Below are 24,983 nucleotides of genomic sequence, written 5' to 3' on the forward strand. Positions count from 1 at the left end.
ATTTGTTTATTGAAATAAACTTGAATCCTATTTTGTTCTACATTGTTTTGAAAAAATTTAAGTCTTATGTTAAGAACAGACTCAATGTAGCCTTGAAACAGTGCTTACGTTATATTTAAAACAAAGTATTTAAGAGTGGTTGATCTTCATGTTGTTTCTTCTCAGCACAGCATTTGTAAATCAGGAAGTTTGTTCTCATTTGTTGGTCAAGTCTTTTGTTTAGTAATTCCAGGGTCTTCTACTTGAAATCTGACCTATCATTAAAAAAGGGATCAAGCACAAGTGCTGCAGCCCTTGTTTGCAGGATGCAGGAAAACAACTGTCTTGATATTTACCTCCCAGAGGTGAAAGGGATTAATATTTTGTACGTCATTCTTTTAATTTGTTTGTGGGTAGATTATATTGCTCTACTTATTCTGTATTGGAGTAACTCCCCAACAGCAAACAACTTAATGTTCTAATTTGGAAGAACACCATGTGAAGGAAAGCTTTATCAAATAATTGACTTGTATTTTAGAACCTGACCCTGTTTGCATGGCAGCTAAGCTTTTGAGTCTGAAGCTGGAGCTGGAGCCTCAAGCCACCTATAGTGAGTGTCTTCTTTCCTTAGGGGCCCAACTTCAGGCTTTATCCCTGTTTCTACTTAAATATTCTACGGCCATATTCTTCTGCCCCTTTACTGTGTCTGATCTGCACAGCTGACCAAAAGGGGTAGCCAGGATGCTGGAGTAGAGATTAAAGAGGTAAAAAGGTCTGTTGCTAGAGTTAAACATGCTTCCAAATGGCGCAAATATATAGATTCCAGTAGAGACATCATTAGGATGTTTTATTTTAGAAACAGAATTTTTAAGTTGGAACAGACTTTGGAGGTTATCTCGTTTAACTCCCCCAACCCCCATTTATGTGAAAGAAAACGGAGGTTAAGTGACTTGGACATACAGTATTTATCAGAGCTGGCGCTGTTGAGCCCTAGGCTCCTCACTCCTCGACCAGTGTTCTTATGGTATATATCATAGCTGGTGAAAACCTTTCCTTAAAGGCAGACAGCGCAAACGTGCTGCCGTAAGTATTCACTCTACTTGCTTATTTTATCTAGAGTTTGAGCTCCGTATTTTTCCTAGAAAAAGTAAAATTTTATAATTCTGTATTCAATATTTGAATAAATATCTTAATTTTTATCATCTTCCAACTATAATTTTTGTATATAGGTCATTATTTAATTGCTTTATTTTAAAATGATATAGAAATGCAATTAAATTTTATTTTCCAAAGTTTTAAATGGCTGTACATTAAGGGGAAGTACCATACTTGCTTGTTTTTTTTTTTAAGAAAGAAAATAGTAGATTTGTAATCCCTATCGTTCGTATTTCCCCTTGCTGTGTGTTAGTGATAATATGTCATAATTTGATGAGGGTAAGGACGATTCTAATCCTTCTAAAGATTGTAAAAATTCATTGAATTTTTAATTATAAAAATTGAAATATTTGTTCCTGTAGGTCACTCTCTTGAGGAGCAAAAGTAAAATTACTGGCAGCTGTTATTGGTCATACAAGCTGAGACTTGCCTGGCTGGGATTTAAAGGTGCTGCAGCACTCTTAAGTAAGAGAACCAACGAATGAGAATGTGAAGGGACTGCCCTTTATTCCATAGCAACCAGAAGCAATACCAGCAGTCATGCTATTATATGACTTCTTATTTTCTTCATCTGAGTTTTTGGAAGGATATATTGTTTACTGATTACTAGTATGAGACTGTGGCAGGAATAAGTAATTACCAAGATTTTGTCTTATTTTTCTGTGTGTGTGTGTGTTAGAATTGGAAGTAAACCTATGAGGTCAGGCTTGAACTTAGTTTTGGTGTCCTGTTTTGTGATAAAGATGACCTTTATCATTTGAGCACTAACCCTGTTGATTATTTGAAATAATCCACCTCAGAGAGACCAAGAAAATGACAAATAACTGAACTTTCTAGCAGTAATCTGATGCTCTTACCAGCTTCATTTGTAGTACCAAAGGATACATTTATATAAAACAAGAGTAGGTTTCCTATAGGGGAAAACCATTTGTCTTTCGCTCTTAACAAGGTAAATCCCCATGGACAAACCTTTCTTGTAAAACTGTTCTCCTTGGATTTCTCCTCACCTTCAATAAAAAAGGAACTATGATAAACAAAGGCATGATGAAATATTAGTTAGCTCTTGCATTTTTGCCTAGAAGTTACTCATTCTTAATCTTAACTTTTGTTTGTTTGTTTGTGTTTTATTTATTTGCCTGCGATGGGTCTTAGCTGTGGCATGCGGGATCTTTCGTTGCGGCGCACGGGCTTCTCTCTAGTTGTGGTGCACGGGCTCCAGAGCATGCGGGCTCAGTAGTTGTGGCACGCTCGGGCTTAGCTGCCCCAGGGCATGTGGGATCTTCGTTCCCTGACCAAGGATCGAACTGGCATCCCCCGCATTGGAAGATGGATTCTTAACCACTGTACCACCAGGGAAGTCCCAATCTTAATGGTTTTATTTTTTTTAATTTAATGAGAGTTAAGAGAGAATCAGAATGCAGTGCATTAAATCAATTTTGCTTTCTGTTAACTAAAGAAAAGGGGTTTTGTTTTTGGGCGTGGGTGGGGAGGAATCTGAATCACTTACTTTTAGACTTAACTATATTCCTGATTTGCCAACACACCTACTGGCCCATAAAGTGGAACAGAAAATACAAATAATTGAGATGAAAAGAAAATGCTAAATACTTGGAAGTCTAAACTGAGGTTTGAATATAGAGGTTGAGTTACCAGTTACTAAATACTAGACTGCTGTATTTGTTGGATATAAAGAGGAAGAATCTAAAACATGGTGTGTGGTCTTAATATCTTATGAATTTATAATCTGGATAAATTTTTACTAGAACCATTTCTTAATATGGATTAATAGAATCCTCTAAAAAGGAGGTACTTTGGATGTTTTCAAATAGCCCAGAGTTTTATGTTTTGGGGGTCACAATCTTGCAGGATTCCTTATTGCGTATTCATCAGAATTATTTAAGAAATATTTATTGAGTGACCATAGCCTTTGTTGTTAGGAAGCTTATAGTCTAGGGTACATTTTCAAATTTATATTTCACCATTCTGCTCTGTAACTTCTCTTTTCTGGCCAGCCTGGCTTTTGATATTGTGTAATTGATTAAAAGCATGAACTTCAGAATGAACAACCCTGGGTTTGAATTCCAGTTCTGCTACTGATTAGTAGTTTAACCTTAGGCAGATAACTTAAAATACTGTTTCAAAAAATTAAATTAGATAACATAGGCAAATAGCACTGTGTCTGACATCCAAGTGCTTAGTCAGTGGCAGTTGCTGTTACTTCTCTATAGTCACCTGAATTATGCCTTGTCCTTTCTCTTCTCTATTACTTGGGTCTCATCGTTTATTCTATTTAAAATGTGTTCCCCACCCTGCTTAAATTCATCTCTCCTAAACTTAGAGTGGTCCCTAACTTGATGGGTTTACTTTTAATGAATTTGTTATTAACACAGCTATTGATAGCTAATTGTGATTTAGATTTATGGCTGTAAATGTTTGATCTTTCCAAATTGTTTGTAAGCTTCCAAAGGGCAAATGACTACACAATAGGTTTTTGAACTCAACACAAAACCCAGTGGCCTTTCCTAGTAGAAGCAGTCAATGAATAATTATTGATTAAGCCTCAGATTGTTTATCTCTAATCAAATTATAGAAAACACATTTAACCATTTTATAACTTTGTCTAGACCTGATTTTATAATGACCATTTGAGCAATGCAGTTCTGTTATTCCAAATGAATTTTTTAACTTTCTGTTTTTTAAAATGGATTTAATGGAATGAATTAAATGATTTCATGAGTTTTTGATATTTCTTCAAATTAACATCATCTAGCAGGGAGTAGATTTGGGCTGACCTAATCAGGGACTGTTTTCCTCTTACCTTTCAAAAGACATATTGTTACCTAACTCTGTTTCTGTATATGCATTTTATACATACACACACACACGTGTGTGTGTGTGTGTGTGTGTGTGTGTGTATGAAATTTCAGACTTGCCTGGAATTTCCTTAGTGTCTGACAAGACTAATTTCTTAGTTTCAGAACTTGGAGAGTCCCTTTTAGGATTCAGTACCTTCTTCCTATTTTCTGGTTGTGGCAGAGTGTGGAAATTCCTAATGCTACTTAATATGGGAGAGACATGGGGGGCATTATGAGAACTTTTTTGGGAGGGGGGCTACTTCAGATACCCCCAAACTCTTTAGTTTTTCCTTTTGTTGCCTACCTTCACTGTTCCTACTGGAATGTCCACAAAGTGCAGAATTAGGGCATGAGTTCCAAGGTTATACCAAGGCACTTAGTGGTATCAGAGTGGAATTGTTACAGCAGTCAAATCTGTGGTTGCACTTGCGCTAGTCCACCAAGGATTGCACTGTGGAAAGGTAGCATTTGCTTTGATGTCTACTACAGACTTTACCCTGAAGAATGTTTTTTTTTTTTAATATGGAGCTGTCATCCATAAATCCATAATCTCTTATTTATTTATTAAAAAAGTTTTTTTAACATCTTTATTGGAGTATAATTGCTTTACAATGGTGTGTTAGTTTTTGCTGTATAACAAAGTGAATCAGCTATGCATATACATACATCCCCATATCTCCTCCCTCTTTTTTTTTTTAACATCTTTATTGGAGTATAATTGCTTTACAATCGTGTGTTACTTTCTGCTTTACAACAAAGTGAATCAGTTATACGTATACATACATCCCCATATCTCCTCCCTCTTGTATCTGCCTCCCACCCTCCCTATCCCACTCCTCTAGGTGGACACAAAGCACTGAGCTGATCTCCTGTGCTATGCAGCTGCTTCCCATTAGCTATCTATTTTACATTTGGTAGTGGATATACGTCCATGCCACTTTCTCACTTCGTCCCAACTTACCCTTCCCCCTCCCCATGTCCTAAGTCCATTCTCTATGTCTTTGTCTTTATTCCTGTCCTGCCCCTAGGTTCTTCAGAACCTTTTTATTTTTTTTCTAGATTCCATATATATGTGTTAACATGCAGTATTTGTTTTTCTCTTTCTGACTTCACTCTGTATAACAGATTCTAGGTCCATCCACCTCACTACCAGTAACTCAATTTTGTTTCTTTTTATGGCTGAGTAGTATTCCATTGTATATATGTGCCACATCTCCTTTACCCACTCATCTGTTGATGGACACTTAGGTTGCTTCCATGTCCTGGCTATTGTAAATTGAGCTGCAGTGAACGTTGTGGTACATGACTCCTTTTGAATTATGGTTTTCTCAGGGTGTATGCCCAGTAGTGGGATTGCTGGGTCGTATGGTAGTTCTATTTTTAGTTTTTTGAGGAACCTCCATACTGTTCTCCATAGGGGCTGTATCAGTTTACATTCCCACCAACAGTGCAAGAAGGTTCCCTTTTCTCCATACCCTCTTCAGCGTTTATTGTTTGTAGATTTTTTGATGATGGCCATTCTGACCGGTGTGAGGTGGTACCTCACTGTAGTTTTGATTTGCATTTCTCTAATAATTAGTGAAGTTGAGCATCCTTTCACGTGTTTGTTGGCAATCTGTATATCTTCTTTGGAGAAATGTCTATTTAGGTCTTCTGCCCATTTTTGGATTGGGTTGTTTGTTTTTTTGATATTGAGCTGTGTGAACTGCTTATATATTTTGGAGGTTAATCCTTTGTCAGTTGCTTCGTTTGCAAATATTTTCTCCCATTCTGAGGGTTGTCTTTTCGTCTTGCTTATGGTTTCCTTTGCTGTGCAAAAGTTTTAAGTTTCATTAGGCCCCATTTGTTTATTTTTGTTTTTATTTCCATTTCTCTAGGAGGTGGGTCAAAAAGGATCTTGCTGTGATTTATGTCATAGAGTGTTCTGCCTATGTTTTCCTCTAAGAGTTTGATAATGTCTGGCCTTACATTTAGGTCTTTAATCCATTTTATTTTTGTGTATGGTGTTAGGAAGTGTTCTAATTTCATTCTTTTACATATAGCTGTCCAGTTTTCCTAGCACCACTTATTGAAGAGGCTGTCTTTTCTCCACTGTATATTCCTGCCTCCTTTATCAAACGTAAGGTGACCATATGTGCGTGGGTTTTTCTCTGGGCTTTCTATCCTGTTCCATTGATATATATTTCTGTTTTTGTGCCAGTACCTTACTGTCTTGATTACTGTAGCTTCGTATTATAGTTTGAAGTCAGGGAGCTTGATTCCTCCAGCTCTGTTTTTCCTTCTCAAGATTGCATAAGCTCTTTTTAAAATCAATGTATTTTCATTCTGTACCATCTCTTTTGATGAAGTTTGGTGAATTTACTACCAGTTATGAAGTCATCTTGACCTCTCTTCAGACTTAGGGGATTCCCTTCAATTTCTAGAATCAGTTTAGGTGTACAAGTTCGTTATTACTTTTTGTAATAATCTTCAATTATTTATTGAGCCAATATTGGCACCTACAATACGGGCCAAGCAGTGGAATGCTGTGGAGGATACAACAGTGAACAAAATTAATCAGGTCTCTGCTCTAGAGGAGTATACATTGAAGCAATTGGAGATGAGGGAGAGAGAAAGTAAATGAGTATTATAATAGATGGTTATAAATGCTGTGGAGAAAAATAAAGAAAGAAGGGGTATAGAGAGTGTAGGTGATGAGGGTGGAGGAAATTGTAATTTTAAATAGGATAATTAGGAAGAACTTAAAGAGAAGGTGACATTTGAACAAAGTCTGACAGAGGTAAGTTTTGTATATTTCTTCAAATGTGGGTTTATGTATTTATCTTGACGCCTTGATTGGTGCTAGCCTTCCTTCTGTACTAAAGAGTCCTAATTGTTTACATCTGTCCTTATTTTTCTTTCTGCCTTTCTCTTTGCTGCCTTTTATCATTTTTCTATGCCTTTGAAAATAGAGCCTTTTCGTTTATATATTCTTTTTAAATGTATTGACTAAAACTATGGTTTTCTATAAGGAAATAGGCAGATTAAGAATCTCTTTCGAAAACTTTTAGCTTAGTTTTGTGTTTTTGTTTTTTTGAGAGGAGAGCGGATATTCATTTCTTCAAGTTCACCCTATCTGCTTACAATTGAAGGTTCTTCTGAAACACCTGTAACTATCACTAAAATATATCCTAAAAAATTGGAAAGAATTGATGCATGAAGTGTTAAAAGTAAAAAAAGTCATAATTAATAGACAAATAGAAATTACACTAGCCAAACTGCTGGTTTGTTGGTTATGCTCTCAGTTTGCTTATATGGCTGATTTAAACTGGAGAAAGAATCTTTGCATTTGGTGGTTTCTGTGATCAAAATGCCCTTCAGTGTCTTAGATGTGAAACTAGAATGTCATTGTTTATATAGCATAGATATCTATCATTATCTAGTCATCTTTAATCGTAACTTATCATGGATTTATGAATTGAATTTTTTGTAAAATTTTGTATATGCAAAAAGACAAGTGAGAGATTATTTAGATAAATAAAAGTTACTAATGGAGGCAGTGGAGGTCTTGAATTCTGTTATTTTGACAAATAGATTGTCATGCTGATATTTTTAGAATGAGATTTTCAGTGTACTAATGTCAAAATTGTATTTTCCATTTCACTTCAGTGTCAGATATTCAACACTATGTGCCTGTCATCCATTATGCAATGTACAGTTTGACAGTATTTGAGGGTATTGTACTGTATTGGAATACTAAAAAAATGGTACAAAATATGTAATATATATAATATGGGTATGTTTTTAACATGTTTAAGGAAATAGAAATTTCTGTGGAATCTTTAACTACATTTCTGTGTTTGAATTTATGTAACTATATATATAATATTTATTTCTAATCGTGTTCTTCCTTGAAGGCTGGTTAAGTGATTATACTTGAAAATTTGCCCCGGCATTTGTGTCTGAAGTGAGTCAGATGTTTCCACATTTTAGCAACCTGTAGTCCGGAGTTTTGTTTTGTTTTGTTTTCTTTTGTTTTTGCTGTACGCGGGCCTCTCACTGTTGTGGCCTCTCCCATTGCGGAGTACAGGCTCCGGACGCGCAGGCTCAGTGGCCATGGCTCACGGGCCCAGCCGCTCCGCGGGATGTGGGATCCTCCCAGACCGGGGCACGAACCTGCGTCCCCTGCGTCGGCAGGTGGACTCTCAACCACTGCGCCACCAGGGAAGCCCTGTAGTCCAGAGTTTATTGAACTTGAGTACCTGCTATTTTTGCCATTGAAAGTATAAATTAAAAAATTAAAGAAGCCGAATTTAGTATCACCACTTTTTTGTACCATCACTGTGTTTATGAAAAAATATGTGAGCTATATAAAAGACTTCGGAGAGCAAGTCTGCCCTCATATTTTACCCCCTAGCTTTTTCATTAAGGAAAAATTTAAAGATATACAAAAATAGAACTGTATGATGAAATAATGAAATGAATTCCTGTGTATCCATCTCTCTGCTTTAATGGTTAGCTTGTGGTTAATCTTATTTCAGCCAAACCCCTTCACTCCCCAAACACTCCATTATTGTTCCCCTCACTCTTTACCTATGGAAAGAGATCCAACACAGCTGAGTTGGGCTTGTGCTCAGACTGCCAGTCCTTTATCCTGCTTGGCGGTGTTGTGTCATCTTCCCACCTCCCGGGAATAGAGGGATGGATGAAGAAAAAAATCATGCAAAGAATAAAGGTTAGTTTCCAGACAAGTATCATTTAAACTTTTGAATTGTGAACTTTCATATTTCTGGTTTCAGATTTTGAGTTGGAATTAAATATTATCTTCCAAATTTAGCATGGACTCTACAAAGATAGTTTGTTAGTGCTTTGTGAGAAAGTAACATTTATCTCTTTATAAAGATGGTTTCTTTTATTGTTTTCTAAAGATTTTCTGTGTATTTGCTTTCACAAAAAAATTGTGAAATATACGTCTTTGAGGTTTTTGGCATTTATAATATGATGCGACTGAAATTGTCCCTCAGATTTATAGAATGTACTTCAAGATGCTTTTTTCATTATCCTCAGTTATGCATTTCAAAATTCAGTCGATCCAGTTACTTTTTTTCCATTTATTCAATACCTTTTTCAAGTTTTTAAATGGTAAAAGTGAGTAGTAGTTAAAAAGTAAAAGTTTTTTAGAGGCTTTAAAACAAGTTTTTAACTGATAGCACCCTTCCAATCAGGTGTTTTATCACATTCCTGTTACAGATTTTAATATTAAAAAAACTTTTCCTTTGTACACCAACATCCTTTTGACCTTGGCTAAACAAATTATAGAAAAATTTTGAAAAAACATATTTTGGGAAGTATTCTGTCAGTAGGAAGGAGCTGGTAGAAGCAGGAAGAGCCATATATTTAGAGCTCTCATAATGATTTTTTTTCTCTTTATAATTAGTAAGATATGACTACTAAAAAGAATTCTAACCTGTGAGACATTGGCTACCAACCCTAGATGTGATTTATTAAAGAGCCTATAATTCTTGATACGTGCTTATGAAATTTTTAAAAATTCAGAATCAGTTTTATTCAGCAACTTTTGTTGAGGATCTTTGATTTTGGTGGGGGGTGGTATGTGGAAATGAATGAAGTGTGACAGGGTGTTGCAAATCCAAGCAAACTGGAATGTGCAAAAGAGAGGCCAAATTCCATAGATAAATACATGATTCTCTGTACCTACATGCTCCTGGTTTCTTATCATGAAGCCACATTTTATAATTACTGCAGCTTTGTAACTTTAAAGACACAAGACCCCAGTAAACAACAACACTTCTACTAAAATATCTATCCTCATTTAAAAAAAAAAATTTATTCTTTATTTTGCCCCATTGACTTTTAGTTAATAGTGCCTGACAGGATCCTAAATATTAATGTAGCCAGTTTAGAACTTTGATTCTTTCAGAGCAGATTCTTTTGGCATTATGTAATACATACTAGTAATTGACCAACTATTAAATAACTGCTTTAAAATTAACACATTTGCCTGACACAGGCCCTGTGAATGGTATTCTCATAAGTAGAAGCTGACTTTAATGACTTTATTGACTACCCTGTGTATATATATGTAGTGTGTGTGTTTTAATGTTTTGTTCTTGTTTGCAAAAATCAATTTTCATTACTTAAAAAAGGTTTTCATATATTAGGTCCTGCAGTTTTAGAATTAAGTTAAATTTTTCTTATCCTAAATGAGAATTGGAAAGTTTTCAAAGTACTTTATTGGAAAATTGTTGAATCTTAAAGTTACTAATCACTTGGGTTTTTACATCACAATTGTTACTGATAATCACTGCATCTTTAAAGAACATTTTCTTTTCTGAGTTGTTGCATGGATTCTTAAGAAGTAAGGATGGATCAAGGAAAATACAATTATTGAATATAAAATTTTCATATTTGTGTTTCTTCCTTTTTTTCTCATCTGTAAAATGAATCCTCATGTTTCTTTCTGCAGATTTTCTTTCAAATCTTCTCCTTCTGTATTCTTGTCTCTCTTTATTATCCTTTCTGTCCACTTTCCCCTTTTGCTCTGTTCTGCTCTGCTTGGCTTTACTTACAGGCTGTTTCAGTTCTAAACCTTCTTAGCCAACCCATTCTCTTCCTGCCTCAACCTCAGTTCTTTGCTCAGATGCTGCCTTTGCACCTCTCAGCGTGCTTCAGCTCTCCTATTATTGAATTCTTTGTCTTTCTTTTTGGGATAGTTGTTCCACATTCCTCTGTTTATTGTTTCTTGGTACTTTTAGAGAAATAGCTAATTTCCTTTATTCTGCTTCCTATGGTATGTAATGCGGAGAAGAAGTAAAAACAACAATTGAAGGACAGATGCTCATGGCTCTTTAAAAAAGAATAAGGTAGTGCAGTTGACAGATTATTTAAAAAAGTGCTCCCAGTTCAGAGTAGTTAGATAGATAGAGGGGCTAAACGTTGCTGTGAATGTAAAGATGTTGTTTGGCTTTTAAAAAACTTTATTTTTAACTTTCAGAAGATATGGGCAATATTAGTATAGCCAAAATATCCTTGGAAAGTTCTGGATAAGATGGTTATTGTAAAATCATATATTATTTTTATTTACCTGTATAGTCTTTGGTATTTTATGGTAGGCCAACATCTATTTTTGTCTTTAAATACTTTATGAAAAAGGCCTATCATACATAGCTAAATAAAAGTCGATACAATGTCTTCTTTTAAAGAAGGTGGAAGTCCTCTTTTCTGCCCACTTTTCAAATTCAGTTTCACATAATTTGTTTAGCAGTATTTTATTGATAGACCACTATTTTTCTCTTTTGTTCTCATTTGCATTCGAGTAGTACTAATTGTAATGAATGTATGTGAGTAACTTGTTGAGTGTTAATCTTTAAAGTTATAGAATATGCATCTGATAGGATAGAATAGATTTTAGAATTAACATAAAATTATTACTGACCAAAAGGGATGAAAAAAAATCACCTGGTTTTATAATAAAATGAAATTTAGAATTTCTACAGTTTCTCAGTGATTTTTGTGTGTGTGTAGTGGTGGGCGGGTGCTTTTAGTTTTGCTAACTTCATGACTTCTGGGTTCCTAGGTTTAATTTATTTTTCTACTATTGGAGTTTAGATAAGTACCACAGTCTTTTTTTAAATCAAATTAAAAAAAAGTGCTTTTTAAAAGTGCAAATTTAATAGTGCTTTTTTTTCTTTCTTGAAACTTTCTAGTTCATTTATATCCATTATAACCTATTAGGAGACTATGTGGAAATAAAATCTTGGGGATGGTAGGTGGTGTAATTGAAATGTAGGTCATAATCTGTTCTTTGTTTGTTTTACCAAATTAGTTAGGGATTCTGAGGATACATTTTGAATATTTGTGTATGTTTAGCATTTTGTCCCTTTGTTAGAAATCTCTCAGTGTGACTTGTTTTTAATAGGATGTGTCTTGAATTGTAGTCCAATCACTCTTGAAAAGTATTAAGCCCTTTAAACACACTGGTCAGACCCATAGAGGGAAGCCTACAGGTTTATTAGCACTCCTTAGCCTGAAAGCACAGCATACCCTTCTAGGTTGCACAGCAACAGACTCCTAGCAACCATAATAGATTGAATTTCTAAGAGTGACCAGGCCGGATGTAATAATAAAGCAGGAGGTACAAACAGTTGTCATGGTTTTCTTTTAACAGTAAGCTAGTTTGATTTGGGGAAGCTTAGCCTTTCAAAAATGGGCAAACTTCTTATAAAACTACTACTGTTTGTACCTAGGACTTCTGGTATTAAAATAGCAATAATAGTACCAAATTTAAAAAGCTACCGATTAAAAAAACAGTATGCTCAAAATAAAACAAAACAAAAAAGTAAAAGGATTGTCATGTAAAGGAGTTTTCAGGGAAGTATGTTTTAAAAATACTTCTTTTAAATCATAAAACTGAACTGTAGCAAAATAGTCGTAATGAATGTTTTTTAAAAATAAAAATCATAATATTTGTGCTTTCTCTCTGGGGATCCTCTATTTTAATTTTGCAGCAACTCTGTAGTTTTACCTATGCAGTTTAAGTGGATGTGCGTATAAAACTGATGCTTATAATAAACTTAAAAATGTATCTAAGAAAACACACTATTTGAACTATATATAAACAGTGTTTTTTGAAATTATGAACTAATAACCGGTGGAGCAGAGAATTTATTGAAGAAGAAAGAATAAAGTAGTAAACTGTACAATCCTACACAGTGACAGTGAAAGTGTTTGTGATATTCCTAAAGGTGTAGTATTGTGTTATAACTTTGTTAACATTTCTTCTGTGTATCTTTTAGTATGTGTTTGCTTACATAGCCATGAAAAAGAGATTAATTCAGATAACATTCACAACCTGAAACAGGATGCCTCCATCAAAAGAAACAGATCCTCATATAGCTGCTGGAGTTGGAGTGGAGCTATAGCCTTTGACAGCAATAAGCTGTAAATATACACACATGCTAATACCCTTGATTTGTTCATCTTTTGTGTCAGCATTTGGAAAAGATTGTTAAAGTGGCAGTTGTAGTACATACTGGCAATTACAGTAAAGAGCAGAAATTAGGTATTTGTGACCTATTATATTTCATTAAAAGACTTCCTTATTAAAATGGCACTGCTTACCCTGATTACTTGACAGCTGCCCTAAAAGATTAGAAAATACACAGTTGTAGCTAAAGGTAAAATCAACTGCTTAAGCACATGACATAGAACAAGTAAATGGTACAGTATAAACTATTTCTTAACAATAACTTTTCTCTGGGTAGAAATGTTTATCAGTGGTTAAGTGCCGTGCATTTTTTGCATTTCTATAATAATAGCTTACCCACAGGGGCATTTTCCCATTGAGATATTTTGTTTAATACACCCACCTAATATTATACTAGCTTCCTATTAGAGGAGGTTATTATGAGGTGTCATAGATCCAGGGATCAGCATGGCATCACCAGAGAAAATTTTTCTGCTAACTGATGAATTAGCATCCTAATTCAATGTAAATACTACCTTTACCAAGCAGAACTAGAATGTTTGGAAATTTTATCGCTAGATTATCAGTATCTGAAATATTAGTAACCCACTAGAGCCACAGTGAGTTTAATACTTGAATTTAGGCATCACTTGTACAACATTGAATTGTCTCCTTTTCTAGAGAATAATTCATTATGTGGTCCTTTTTACTGTCAATGATATTTCTGAAGTTACTATCTCTATTTTAACATGGTGACTGTATAGCACTTTATAGAACAGTCCTGCCTAAATTCTGAATTGTCGTTGAGCAGTTAGGTAGCCTGCCCTGCCCCACATTCTAATAGTTAACGACCAGCCTATGAGTGTGAAATCACAGCTCACTCTTGAAGACACAAAAAACAGGTTCAGTATGAAGCAAATCTGTGGGATGATCACCTCTCTCAGCTTATCTTGAATATAGATTTTTGTCAGGATTGTCCCAGTATTAGTAGAAGTCTGTTGTAGTACTTGAATGGAACTGTAAAATTTCCACAAAGACCCAAATTATGTTATGTGAGACACTCACATGAATTCCACATACACAAATATCCATGACTACTTATGTCTTTAGCTAAAAAAAAAATCTGTTGCATGTTGCATGAGCTTTTTCAACTTGCAAAATTGTTAGGGAAAGATGTGAGTCCTAGTCTTTTGAAAAGTAAAATAGACCTGAGTTCACATCCTGGCTTTATCATTTGCTAGCTAATTATCCTTAAATTCTTTAACTGTTTTGAGCTCAGATTTTTAATGTAAATATGGGGATATTATATACTCAGTTGTGTTATAAAATGAAAATATGGTGAAAGATAAAACAAGATATACCTATAGAGAATGTAGCATGAAAGTCTAGAATTAGCATTCATACTGGTAGCTAGTATTGTCATCTTTCTGGCTAACTCCTTGTGGTAGAATGTGATGAGGGTTTTGCTGGAGAGGGTGGCAGCTGAAAATAGTAACATGGAACTAGATATAATCAGAAACAAAATGGTTTTCAAAAAGGGATATTATGTACTATATATTTTATTAGTCATTTTCAGTATTAGAAGGAATTCTTTAGAGTAAACTTCTAAAGTAATCCCTCTTGTTCACAGATTCAAATATTTGGGCAGGATCTTTAAAGATTACAGAGCAATAATTGATAAGAGAAATATACACGAAAACAGATGAAATACTAATTACCCTGACAAAGGGCAGAATGTAAAGAAGGCAAATTTATTTATTTTAGTAAATATGTATGGTGATCCTTATATTATTTAAACATTTGACCTCTCTCCAAATTTTTCTTCCATGTAAAAAACTGTAAGAGCAGAAGTGAGTAAACTGCCCAGCCTTGTGTTAGCACCTAACACTGTTGATAAAAGAAAACTGAAAATGAGTATCAGTAGCTTCTGCTGAAAAGTAAAGCAACAGTGGAGTCCCATAAAAATCTGATTACCTTTGGTACTTTTTGGCCTGCCCTTGAAAAAATGTTCAATACACTCACCCTTGACTTACAAAAATATAGTTTAAATTTTAATATATACTGTTGTTGCTAAAGGGATCACAAAGGCATTTAATTTAATGAGAAGATAATATTTGCAAAAGAATAGACATGGTTTGAAATATAATAGTTTGAAGTAGCTAGTGGGATTAAACTGGTTTAGGCAATAGCTATCCTATTTCAGTTCTTTGAAGAAGGTAATTCCAGCCTAAGCTTAAGTAAAGGAGGAGGTACAGAACATACTTAACTTTGCCTTGATATTTTTAAAAGGGAAAAGAATACCAGGCTACAGTGATACTTAGAGCCAAGGGAAAATAGCGCTTACTGTTAAGAATATAGTTTGTCAGATAAAACCACGGGCTATTACCTGTAGTTCTGTAAATTTTAAATTAACAAATTTTTTCTTGAGTATGACTTATATGCTTATATTGTTAAACTGTTTAACAATATCAATTTGAAGAAGTATTGCTAAAAACATTAAATTGGGAAATCTAAAATTTAAGAGTTAACCAAAATATAATTCTCTTTTCACAGAAGCTATTTTTTTAAAATCAATGAATATGTAACTCTGATTTATCATCTTGTACATATGCTACCATTGTCCACTTGTGAAAATGTAGAAGATAATTTTACCTTTTATGCTTAATTGAAGATTATGTCCAGCTCAGTGAAGATTCATACATGAGCTTCATAAATATTCTCTGCATAAAATTTTTTCTCTTGCAAATGAAGTTTTTACTTTATAGTTATCATTTTTTCCTTGATATTCTTAGCACTTTGAGTTGTTGAATTGGGAAATATAATATGTATGCATATATGTATGTAAATACACACACAAAATAGCATAAACTTTCTTTTCAGTGCAGTCTAAAGTTAGAATTCTTTATATTGAGATAATTGCTAGGTGAGAAAAACTAATTAAACTACCAAACTAGTCCAGACTCTCACTATTGGTAGGGTCTTTTCGCACTAGGGCCTTCTGTGCATAATGTATACTGTATATGAATGCTGCTCGAAGTGTGAGTGGAGGTCCCCAGGGGTCACCAGGAAGTCCTGGTGAAGTTTCAACTGTAAAACCGTGCCACTCTTCTCATAAAATTGTTTTTTTTGGAAAATTTAGATATATTTCATAAAATTATGACTATTATAAGATGCAGTGGTTTTATTTCTGTCATTTTCAACTTAGTAAATATTTATTATATTATTTGTTCACGTATAATCGACAACTAACATATTAGTTTTAGGTGTACAATATAATGATTTGATATTTGTATACACTGCAAAATTATCAGGACAGTAAGTCTGGTTACCATCCGTCCCATACAAAGTTACAAAAATTTTTTTTCTTTTTTCTCCTTGTGATGAGAACTTTTAAGATTTACTCTCTTGGCAACCTTCAAATATGCACTACTGCAATGGTGACTATAGTCACCATTTGTACATTACATTCCCATGACTTATATATTCTTTAATTGCAAGTTTATACGTCTTGGCCACTTCACCCATTTGTCCACCTCCAATCCCCCTCCCCTTTGGCAACCAACCATCCTGTTTTTTGTATGAGTTTTGCTTGTTCATTTGTTTTGTTTTTTAAATTCCACATATGAGGTCATACAGTATGTCTCTTTCTCTGTCAGACTTATTTCACTTAGCATAATACCCTCAAGGTCCATCCATGTTCTTGCAAATGGCAAGATTTCATTCTTTTTATGGGCAAGTAGTATTCCACTGTTTATACATACAACATTTTCTTTATCCATTTATCCACTGATGGACACTTAGGTTGTTTCTGAATCTTGGCTATTGTAAATAACGCTGCAATAAAAATAGGGTGTGTATATCTTTTCAAATTAGTGTTTTTGTTTTTCTCAGATTAAATACTCAGAAGTAGAATTGTTGCATCATATGGTAGTTCTATTTTTAATTTTTTGAGGAACCTCCATACTGTTTTTTATAGTGGCTGCACCCATTTACATTCCCACTAAGAGTACATAAGAGTCCACTTTCGTCCACATCCTTGCCAACAGTTGTTATCTCTTGTCTCTTCGGTAATAGCCATTCTAACAGGTGTGAGGTGATATCTCACTGTGGGTTTGATTTGCATTTCCCTGATGATTAGCAATGTTGAGCATCTTTTCATGTGCCTCTTGGCCATCTGTATGTCTTCTCTGGAAAAATGTATATTCAACCTCTGCCCATTTTAACATTGGATTGATTGTTTTCTGTTTTGTTTTGTTTTTTTTAAGCTGTTGAGTTGTATGAGTGGTTTATATATTTTGGACATTAACCCCTTATTGGATATATGATTTACAGATATTTTCTCCCATTCTGTAGGTTGCCTTTTCGTTTTGTTGATGGTTTCCTTTGCTGTGCAGAATCCTTCTTGTTTATGTAGTCCCTCTTGCTTATTTGTGCTTTTGTTGCCTTTGCTTTTGGCGTCAGATCCAAAAAATCATCACCAAGACTGATGTCAAGGAACATATTGTCCATGTTTTCTTCTAAAAGTTTTATGGTTTCAGGTCTACATTTAAGTTTTTAATCCATTTTGAGTTACTATTTATGTATGGTGTAAGATAGTAGTCTAGTTTTTGTTCTTTTGCATGTGGCTGTCCAGATTTCCCAACACAGTTTATTAAAGAGACTGTCCTTTCCCCACTGTATATTCTTGCATCCTTTGTTGTAAATTAATTATACGTGGGTGGGTTTGTTTCTGGGCTCTCTATTCTGTTCCATTAAACGATATGTTTGTTTTTATGACAATACCATACTGTTTGGATTACTGTGGCTTTGTAATATCGTTTGAAATCAGGGAGCATGATGCCTCCAGCTTTGGTCTTCTTTCTGTAGATTGCTTTGGCTATTCAGGGTCTTTTGTGGTTTCATACAAATTTTCAGATTGTTGTGTTTCTGCTAGAAATGCCTTTGGTATTTTGATAGGGATTGCATTGAATCTGTACATTGCTTTAGGTAATATGGACATTTTAACAATATTATTATTAATAATAAGCATGAAATATCCTTCCATTTATTTGTACTTCATTCAACTTCTTTCATCACTATCTTATATTGATAGTTATCAGTGTACAGGCCTTTCAGTTCCTTTCTTGAATTTATTCCTAGGTATTTTATTCTTCTTAATACAATTGTAAAGTTTTTGTTTTCTTAATTTTCTTTCAGATAGCTCATTGTTAACGTATGGAAATGCAGCACATTTTTGTATGTTGATTTTGTACCCTGCCACTTTACTGAATTCTTTAAAAAATTATAACAATGTTTTGGTGGAGTCTTTAGACCATATATATATCATGCTGTCCTCAAATAATGACAGTTTTACTTCTTCCTTTTCAACTTGGATGACTTTTATTTATTTTTTTCTTGCCTTAATTGCTCTGGCTAGGACTTCTAATACTATGTTGAATGAAAGTGGTGAGAGTGGGCATCCTTGTCTTGTTCACTAGAGGAAAAGCTTTCAGCTTTTCCCCCCTGAGTGTGATTTTAGCTGCAGGCTTGTTATATATGGCTTTTATTATGTTGAGATACACTTCTTGTGTACAACCTTGTTGAGACTTTTTTATCATAAATGGATGTTAAATATTTTCAAAAGCTTTCTTCTGCATCTATGGGATGTTCATATATTTTTATCCTTCATTTTGTTAACGTGGTGTATCACATTGACTGATTTTCAGAAGTTGAACCATCCTTGCATCCCTGGAATCCCACTTGATAGTGGTGTATGATCTTTTTAATGCATTGTTGAATTCGTTTTGGTAAATTTTGTTGAGGATTTTTGCATCTATATTCATCAGGAATATTGGCTTATAATTTTCTTTTTTTGTTGTGTCCTTGTTTGGTTTTGGTATCAGGGTAACATTGGCCTCGTGAATTGAGTTTGGAAGGGTTTTTCTTAAGTTTTTTTAAAAGAGTTTGAGGAAGATAGTTATTGAATCTTCTTTAAATGATTGATAGAATTCAGCACAGAAGCCATCTAGTCCTGGACTTTTGTTTGTTGGGGGATTTTTTATTACTGATTCAATCTTCTTACTAGAAATTGGTCTATTCAGATTTTTTATTTCTTCCTGATTCAGTCTTGGAAGATTCTATGTTTCAAGGAATTTATCCATTTCTTCTAGGTTGTCCAGTTTATTGACGTATAATTGTTCTTAGTAGTCTCTTATGATTTTTTGTATTTCTGTTTATCAGTTGTATCATTTCCTTTTTATTTCTGACTCTATTTATTTAAGCTGTCTCTTTTTAAAAAAAATATTTATTTATTTATTTGGTTGCGTTGGGTCTTAGTTGCAGCAGGCAGGCTCCTCAGTTGTGAGCCCTCTTTATCTTTCTTGGTAAAGAGAATTCAGCTAACGGTTTGTCAATTTTGGTTATTTTTTCAAAGAACCAGTTTTCAGTTTCATCATTCCCTTTTACTGGCTTTTTAGCTTCTATTTTGTTTATTTTTGCTCTGATCACTGTTATTTCCTTCTTTCAACTCACTCTGGACTTTGTTTGTTCTTCTTTTTCTAGTTCTTTTAGGTATAAAGTTAGCTTGTTTGAAATTTTTCTTTTTTCTTGAGCTAGACTTGTATCACCATACATCCCTCTTAGAACTGCTTTTGCTGCATCCCATATATTTTGGTAAGTTGTGTTTCAATTCTTTTTGTCTCAAGGTATTTTTTTTTTAGATTTTTTTAAATAGATCTTTATTGGAGTATAATTGCTTCACAATACTGTGTTAGTTTCTGTTGTACACCAAAGTGAATCAGCCATATGCATACATATGTCCCCATATCCCCTCCCTCTTGAGCCTCTCTTCCACCCTCCCTATCCCACCCCTCTAGGTCATTGTAAAGCATTGTAAAGCACCAAGCTGATCTCCCTTGCTATGCTGCTGCTTCCCACTAGCTAACTATTTTACATTCGGTAGTGTATATATGTCGATGCTACTCTCACTTCGCCCGAGCTTCCCCCTCCCACCCAGTGTCCTCAAGTCCATTCTCTATGTCTACATCTTTATTCCTGCCCTGCAACTAGGTTCATCAGTACCATTTTTTTTTCAGATTCCATATATATGCATTAGCATATGGTATTTGTTTTTCTCTTTCTGACATGCTTCACTCTGTATGACAGACTCTAGGTCCATCCACCTCACTATAAATAACTCAATTTCATTTCTTATTATGGCTGAGTAGTATTCCATTGTATATATGTGCCACATCTTCTTTATTCATTCATCTGTTGATGGACATTTAGGTTGGTTTCATGTCCTGGCTATTGTAAATAGTGTTTCAGTGAACATTGTGATACATGTCTCATTTTGAATTATGGTTTTCTCAGGTATATGCCCAGTAGTGGGATTACTGGGTCATATGGTAGTTCTATTTGTAGTTTTTTAAGGAACCTCCATACTGTTCTCCATAGGGGCTGTATCAATTTACATTCCTACCAACAGTGCAGGAGGGTTCCCTTTTCCCCACACCCTTTCCAGTGTTTATTGTTTCTAGATTTTTTGATAATGGCCATTCTGACTGGTGTGAGGTGATACCTCATTGTAGTTTTGATTTGCATTTCTCTAATTATTAGTGATGTTGAGCATCTTTTCATGTGCCTCTTGGCCATCTGTATGTCTTCCTTGGCGAAATGTCTATTTAGGTCTTCTGCCCATTTTTTAATTGGATTGTTTTAAAAATAAACAAATGGGACTTAATTAAAGTTAAAAGCTTTTGCACAACAAAGGAAACCGTGAACAAAACAAAAAGACAACCTTGAGAGTGGGAGAAAATATTTGCAAAAGATTAATCTCCAAAATATACAAATGTCTCAAGGTATTTTTTGATTTCTTTTTTGATTTCTTCATTGACCCATTGGTTGTTTAGTATCATGGTGTTTAATCTTCACATATTTATGATTTTTTCAGTTTTCTTCCTGTAATGTTCATTGATTTTCTGTGTGGATGAAGTATTCATTTATGTAAGTGGGTTATGAGGGTTCTGCACTATTATTGTATTTCCATCACTTTCACCCTTTAGGTCTGTTAATAATTCGTGTTGTATTTTGGTGCTCTTATGTTGGGCGCATATATATTTACAAATATTATGTCTTCTCTTTGGATTGACCCCTTTATTATTATCCAGTGCCCTTTTATTGTAGTAGCTGTTTTAAAATCTATTTTTTTCTGGTGTAAGTATAGCTTTCCCAGCTTTCTTTGGTTTCCATTTGCATGGAATATCTTTTTCCATCCCTTCACTTTCTTAGTGTGTGTGTCCTTATATCTGAAGTGAGTCTCTTGTAGGCAGCAGATAGATGGGTCTTGTTTATGTATCCATTCAGCCACTCTACATCTTTTGACTGGAGCGTTTAGTTTATTTACATTTTAAGTAGTTATTCATAGGTATGTACTTACTGCCTTCCTGTTAATTATTTTATAGCTGTTTTGTAGTTCTTCTCTGTTCCTTTCTTTTTCTCTTGCTTTCTTCTCTCTTGAGGTTTGATGACTTTCTTTAGTGTTTTGTTTAGATTCCTTTCTCATTATTTTTTGGTATCTACCATAGGCTTTTGCTTTGTGGCTAGTATGTGGCTCACAAATAACAGCCTATGTAAATAACATTCTATTTTAACTTCATAACAACTTTAAGTTTGGATGCATTTTAAAATTACATTTTTTACCCTCTCCCCCACATTTTATGTTTTTGATGGCACATTTTACATCTTTTTATTTTGTGTTCGTCTTACCATATTATTATAGTTATATTTATTTTTACTTTTGTTTGTCTTTTAATCTTCATATTAGCTTTATAAGTGATTAATCCACTATCTTTATAATAGATTTACCTTTACCAGTGAGATTTATACTTTCATATATTATTGTTGTAGTTATTGTTACTAATTAATGCCCTTTTTTGCAGTCTAACATTCCTTGGAAGGCTGGTTTAGTGGTGATAAACTCCTTTAGCTTTCACTTGGCTGGAAAACATTTCTTCTTCAATTCTGAATGGTAATCTTGCCACACAGAGTATTCTTGGTTGGAAGTTTTTTCCTTTCAGCACTTTAAATATATTGTGCTACTCCTGGTCTGCAGAGTTTCTGCTGAAAATGTGCCGATAGTCTTATGCGGGTTCCTTTCTACATAAAAAGTTGTTTTTCTCTTGCTGCTTTTAAGATTTCCTCTTTAACTTTTGACATTTTAATTGTAATGTGTCTTGGTGTGGATCTTTTTGGGTTCAACTTTTTTGGAACTCTAGGCTTCTTGGACCTGGATTTCTGATTCCTTCCCCAGGTTAAGGAAGTTTTCAACCTTTTTTTTTTTTTTTTTTTTTTTTTTTTGCGGTACACGGGGCTCTCACTGTTGTGGCCTCTCCCATTGTGGAGCACAGGCTCCGGACGTGCAGGCTCAGCGGCCATGGCTCAAGGGACCAGCCGCTCCGCGGCATGTGGGATCTTCCCTGACCGGGGCACGAACCCGTGTCCCCTGCATTGGCAGGCGGACTCTCAACCACTGCGCCACCAGGGAAGCCCTCAACCTTTTTTTTTTTAAATATAAATTTTCTGCCTCTTTCTCTCTTCTCCTTCTGGGATCCCTATAATGCAAATGGTAGTCTGTTTGATGGTGTCCCATTGGTCCCGTAAGCTATTTTCACTTTTTGAAATTCTTTTTCCTTTTTGTTGTTCTGTGTGAGTTCCACTGACCTTTCTTCTAGATCACTCATTCTTTCTTTGCTTCACCTAGTCTGTTTGAACCCCTCTAGTATATTTTTCAGTTCAGTTACCCTATTCTTCAGCTCTTTGACTTCTGTTAGGTATTTTCTTATATTTTCCATTTCTTTGTTGAAGTTCTTAATGTGTTTGTCCATTCTCCCAAGTTCAGTGGACATCTTTATGACCATTATCTTTTACTCTTTATCAAGCAAATTACTTATCTCCATTTCATTAAGGTTTTTTTTTTGAGGTTTTATGTTGTTCTTTCCTTTCGAACATGTTCCTCTGTGTCCTCATTATGCTCGACTCTGTGTTTGTTTCTGTATATTAGGTGAAACGGCTACCTTCCCAGTCTTGAAGGAGTGGCGTTGTGTTAGGAGAGGAACCATGTCTTTCAACCTCACCCTAGGTCTTGGTTGTCTGTTGAACCTTTGTGATTGTCCAAGCAGCCTGATTTATTCCTGATAGTTCCCAGTTGTTGACGGTGTACCCATTATCTATCAGTGTTCCAAAGGGAAGTATCTCAGTCAGTACCTTGCTTCAGGCTGACGGGAAGCCAGACCCTCAGACAGCTTTTAAAGTCCTGTGGGACTGCAATCATAAACCCTGCTGGAGACCTGGACTTGTCTTTTGGGCAAAAGTTGCAAGAATTGGGGCTTCAGTCATGTGTATAAGCTGTTTTCTGTGAGGTAGTAGAGAGCTGTAGCACAGCCAAGGGACAGTACAAATATGGTGTTTCCCAGCCTGTGTTCCCTGAGAGCAGTTTTGTAGTCTCTAGCTCTGTGTAGCAAGCCTCAATTCTGCCTCTCAAGATAAAATTATAGGACAAGTAAATTGTCCTTTTTCACAGAAAGATCTGGGGTATGTTTCAGTCTGCTACCTGTTGGTGCCTTGGGGATGGTAGCCTGCCACAACTGTCTTTCCTATTGTTACAGTCCTGTGGGACCCAAGAATGCAAGCCCCTTGGCCACCAGAGCCAGATACATGATCAAGGAGTGTCCCCCGTGTATACTGCCCATGGCTGCCAGCTTTAATGAGGCAGCAGGAGAGCTCAGGGCTGGGGTGTGCCCACCAGCTTTTGCAGGGCCGCAGGAGAGCACAGGGTCAGGGCATACCTGCTAGCATTATAACGGTAGAGGGAGAGCAGAAAACTAACCAGCTCCTCCGCCCCCCCTAGAGAGTTCCAACAGGCTCTGTCCCTCTGGTGGTTGCTCTAAGACGAGCAAATGAATCTTCTTCACATGTAGTCTAGGCATTTTCATACTGCTGCTTTTGTGCCGGTGTCCAGGGTGAGGGAATCTGCACTCAAGCCCTTTAAGAGAAGTATCTCAGCTCCCTGCAGCCCTATGGGTCTCCTGGATGTGAGCCTCATTGTTTTCAAAGCCAGATGTTTTGGAGGCTTGTCTCTTTGTTGCAGGTCCTAAGGGTTGGGGTGCCTGATACAGGGCATGAACCCCTCGCTCTTCAGGGAGAAGCTCTGAATTTGTGAGATCCCTCCCAGTTGCAGGTTGCCACACTGTGATGAGGTTTTTGGTGAGACTGCCTCTGCTGTCTATCTTGACGTGGCCTTTTTACTGTTTGCCCTTTTACTGTTTGCTGTGCAGAAGTTGTTTGGCTAATTTTTAGGTCTTTTTCATAGGGAATTGTTCCGTATGTAGCTGTAGCATTGGTTTATCCACGGGAGGAGGTGAGTTTAGGATCTTTCTATGCCACCATCTTGGACTTTCTCCTTCCATTTTGTTTCCTAATATGGTTAAATGGATAGATATAAGTAGTGACCTACTGAAGCCTGTTCTTACCAGCTCGAGAGAGCCAGTGTTGTTAATCTCTTCTTAAATCTTTATTCAGATATCACATTGCTAGCTTGAAACTAGCCACATTGGGAGTATTTACATCATGGAAATGAGTTGAAACTACAAATTTGGCATTTTTGATGGTAAAGGAGGGAAAGCTGGCTGTTGAATATATGCCATTGCACAACTAGATATAACACACATAAACAAAAGTTCTTTGGTGTTCTCAAAAAATTTAAGATCAAAATGGGCTCAGGGACCAAAAAGTCTGCTAATCATAAATGAACTGCTGGTAGTTACTTTACTGTACAAGTTCAACAGCAAAGTCTGTGCTAATATATGATGAAGGCGGATTATCAGCCAGGTGCTTTGTCTTTAGAGCCACTTTACCAGTTTCCCCTATGGTGTCTTCCAACAAGAGGAACTCCATAAAGTGACATGAAGTCATAAGGTATGTCATATCCTTTGTGGTTGACACCCTAAGTTCATAGCTTACTTACTTGTTGAGCGATCAGAGACTCTCAGTAT

The 24,983-nt window shown here is 35.4% G+C and overlaps 1 protein-coding gene across 2 annotated transcripts in view; it reads left to right on the forward strand.

The window, feature by feature from the left end:
- The window catches only part of RFX3 (regulatory factor X3), a 292,829-nt gene that overhangs the window by 13,264 nt on the left and 254,582 nt on the right, over positions 1-24,983 (forward strand). Inside the window, exon 2 of one of the 2 annotated variants that reach the window (XM_073806160.1) lies at positions 518-589. The exons of the other annotated variant lie outside the window; for it this stretch is intronic. The gene's annotated coding sequence lies outside the window, so the exon portion shown is untranslated. The remainder of the gene's footprint in view (positions 1-517; positions 590-24,983) is intronic. 2 annotated transcript variants of the gene reach the window in all.

This window comes from Tursiops truncatus, chromosome 6 (assembly GCF_011762595.2).
Source record: "Tursiops truncatus isolate mTurTru1 chromosome 6, mTurTru1.mat.Y, whole genome shotgun sequence".
In the NCBI taxonomy this organism is placed as follows: Eukaryota; Metazoa; Chordata; class Mammalia; order Artiodactyla; family Delphinidae; genus Tursiops; species Tursiops truncatus.